Source organism: Sapajus apella, unplaced genomic scaffold (genome assembly GCF_009761245.1).
Source record: "Sapajus apella isolate SASKATOON/1434 unplaced genomic scaffold, GSC_monkey_1.0 scaffold61, whole genome shotgun sequence".
Taxonomy (NCBI): domain Eukaryota; kingdom Metazoa; phylum Chordata; class Mammalia; order Primates; family Cebidae; genus Sapajus; species Sapajus apella.
Window position 1 is genome coordinate 5,593,021 of NW_022437001.1, and position 3,781 is coordinate 5,596,801.

At 46.2% G+C, this 3,781-nt stretch overlaps 1 pseudogene across 1 annotated transcript; it reads left to right on the top strand.

Moving 5' to 3' along the window:
- The first annotated feature begins 609 nt into the window (after positions 1 to 609).
- LOC116528975 lies at positions 610 to 3,020 on the top strand (annotated as a pseudogene). The gene has a single exon (XR_004259314.1). The product of XR_004259314.1 is annotated as an adenosylhomocysteinase-like (transcript).
- The last annotated feature ends 761 nt before the right edge of the window (positions 3,021 to 3,781 follow it).

Consider the following 3,781-nt stretch of genomic DNA (forward strand, 5'->3'; position numbering starts at 1 on the left):
TATATTTATGTTAGTCACTACAGGTAAGGTTTACTCATGCTATAGTTTGTAATTTCTGTCTGCATGAGACTTAAAAAAATCATGCCTTGAAGATACTGAAAAAGTATCATGCCTTGAAGATTCTAAAATTTTAGACATTGTTTTAAACAAAATTCTAAACACTTTTATTTTGAGCCCTAACCTGCTTTATTCATTGGAGACATTCTTTTTTTATTTTTTTTCAAGTTCCGGCGGTGGTAGTGTTTCTCCAGAACATTTATTTTCTTTATCCTTAATACCTCATAGGAACTAACTTGAGAGTTCATATGAAAGATTCAATTCCCATTCCCTCTTTCTATCTTTACTCAAAGCTGGTTCCAGAATTCACAGAGCCACTGTGTTGGTAGCTTCTTAGTCCCTTCAGATTGCTCTCACAAAATACCATAAACTAGGTGACTTGTAAAAACAGAAATTTATTTTTCATAGTTCTAGAGGCTGGGAAGTTCATGATGAAGGCACCGACAGATTTGGTGTCTGTTGGGGCATTTGGTTCCTCGTTCACAGATGGTGCCTTCTCTCTGTGTCCTCACATGGTAGAAGGGACAGCCAAGCTACCTTGGGCCTCTTTTATAAGGATGCTAATTCCATTCATGAGCAGTCCGCTCTCATGACCTAATCACCTCCCAAAAGGCCACTCTTCTGATATCATCACTTTGGTTTAGAATTTCAACATATGAATTCTGGGGAGACACCAACATTCAGACTGTAGATTGTAATGGCTTGCTTGTATCTATACCCCATTCCAGAACCTTGCAAGGATATTCACTTTCTTCTACCCTGAACTGCATTAAACTAAAATGTCTGGTGGTCTCTGCTCTCCATCAGCATTGCAAGTTGAGATTCTACTTGTTTCCTTGTAGGCGTGGCCTGCCCAGTGCCTGTCCCCTGACTGAGGCCCAGCCCCCTTCACCTGTGCCCATCACCAGTGCCACCTGCATGTCTGACAAACTGCCCTACAAAGTCGCTGACATTGGGCTGGCTGCCTGGGGGCGCAAGGCCCTGCATATTGTGGAGAACAACATTCTGGGCCTGATGTGCTTGCATGAGCCGTACTTGGCCTCCAAGCCACTGAAGGGAACCTGCATTGCCGGCTGCTTGCACATGACCATGAAGACAGCCGTCCTCATTGAGACCCTCATCGCCCTGGGTGCTGAGGTGCGGTGGTCAAGCTGCAACATCTTCTCCACCCAGGACCATGCAGCAGCTGACATTGCCAACGCTGGCATTCCAGCGTATGCCTGGAAGAGTGAAACTGACAAGGTGTAACTGTGGTGCACTGAGCAGATGCTGTACTTCAAAGACAGGCCCCTCAACATGATTCTGGACAACGGGGTCGACCTCACCAACCTCATGCACACCAAGTACCCGCAGCTCCTGTCTGGCATCTGAGGCATCTCCGAGGAGACTGTGACTAGGGTCCACAACCTCTACAAGATGAAGGCCAGTGGGATCCTGAAGGTGCCTGCCATCAATGTCAATGATTCCGTCACCAAGAACAAGTTTGACAACCTCTATGGCTGCCGGGAGTCCCTCATAGATGGCATCAAGCTGGCCACAGATGTGATGATTGCCAGCAAGGTAGTGGTGGTAGGTAGCAGGCTATGGCAATGTGGGCAAGGGCTGTGCCCAGGCCCTGCAGGGTTTTGGGGCCTGTGTCATCATCACTGAGATTGACCCCATCAATGCACTGTAGGCTGTCATGGAGGGCTATGAGGTGACCACCATGGATGAGGCCTGTCAGGAGGGCAACATCTTTGTCAACACCACTGTGTTGACATCATCCTTGGTCAGCACTTTGAGCAGATGAAGGATGATGCCATCATGTGTAACACTGGACACTTTGACTTGGAGATTTGACTTGGAACACTGTAGAGAAGGTGAACATCAAGCTGCAGGTGGACCAGTACCAGCTGAAGAATGGGTGCCACATCATCCTGCTGGCTGAGGGTCGGCTGGTCAACTTGGGTTGTGCCATGGACCACCTCAGCTTCATGATGAGTAACTCCTTCACCAACCAGGTGATGGCACAGATCGAGCTGTGGACCCACCCAGACAAGTACCCTGTTGGGGTTCACTTCCTGCCCAAAAAGCTGGATGAGGCAGTGGCTGATGCCCACCTGGGCAAGCTGAGCATGGAGTTGACCAAGCTGACTGAGAAGTAGGCCTAGTACCTGGGCATGTCCCGTAATGGCCCCTTCAAGCCGGATCACTACTGCTACTGAGAGCCAGGTCTGGGCTTTGCCTTCCAGCTGCTGTCCTTGCCCAGGCCCGCCTCTCCTCCCTAAGAACAAACAGCATCAACTTTGTGATTGATTTATCAGTGTCCCCCATCAACTCTCTGGGGCCACTCAGTGGTCTCTGCTGCAGCCCTCATATGGTTCCAGGGGTGGCAGTGAGAACTGAGAGGTCCTTCCTCAAGCCTTGGTCATGATGGCGGTACCAGCCACAGGGAACCATGAGCTCAGTGGTCTTGGAACTGCTTACTAAGTAAGTCCTTCCTTAGCCTCGAAGTCAGTAGTGGAGTCACAAAGCCCATGCATTTTGCCATCTAGGCCTTCACCTGGTCTGTGGACTTAGACCTGTGTGCTTGGTTTACAGGTTCAATGGTTCCTCAGTGCATGGCAGATGAGAAGGAGCTATATTAAAGGGCAAAGAGGAACTGCTGTTTGAATTTTCCTCAGAGCCTGACTTAGTTCTGGGCCTTCTTTTAAACCTCATAACAATGAGATTAGTACTTTAGTCCCTGTTTTACAGGGGTTAGAATAGACTATTAAGGGGCAACTGAGAAAGAACAGAAAAGTGACAGTTAGAGGTTGAGAGGAGTCAGAAAAACATAAAAGCAGACATGGACCTGCCACCACTTTATAACTAGATGGTTTCTATCACAACTCTGGATCAAAAAGATAATAATTTGGCCTATGATGTTTATAATGTTAAAAGAAAGCAGGAATGTGGGTAAATAAAAATCTTGGTGCCTAAAAGAAAAAAAAAAGAAATTCTACTTGTTTGTATTTATTATTTGATATAGGTAAGTCTCACCCTTGACCCTGCATGCTCTTTGAGTTGAGTCAGAAAAATATATTTGACAAGTTTCATGCAAGTTTCACCCTCTCTTCCCACTAAGCCTTCACATATTCACACTAGCTCTGATCAGAATACCCTCCCAATTCCTTTTCAGAAACACTCTCATTCTTTGGTCACAACCTGACTCACCTCACTAGTGGGCTATCTTCAGATTTGGCTGACTGAGATAAGTATATCTTTAGGGGTTACACTATATCCATTATCTCTCTTCTAGATTACTTATTGTTAAATTATGTTCTCTTTTTTGTTTTCCTTATATGGATTTTATAATGTAAAAAAAATATTGTAGGTATAGTCTTTGGTCCCACAAATTTTAAAAGCCATGTATAGCATGCTGGCCACCATAGGATAGAATATTCCAGGATATGGACTGGGTGCAGTGGCTCATGACTGTAATCCCAGAACTTTGGGAGGCTGAGGTGGGTGGATCACGAGGTAAAGAGATTGAGACCATCCTAGAAATGGTGAAACCCCATCTCTACTAAAAATACAAAAATTAGCTGGGCATGGTGGTGCACGCCTGTAGTCCAAGCTACTCAGGAGGCTGAGGCAGGAGGATCACTTGAACCTGGGAGGTGGAGGTTGCAATGAGCTGAGAGAGTGCAACTGCGCTCCAGCCTGGTGACAGAGCAAGACTCCATCAAAAAAAAAAAAAAAA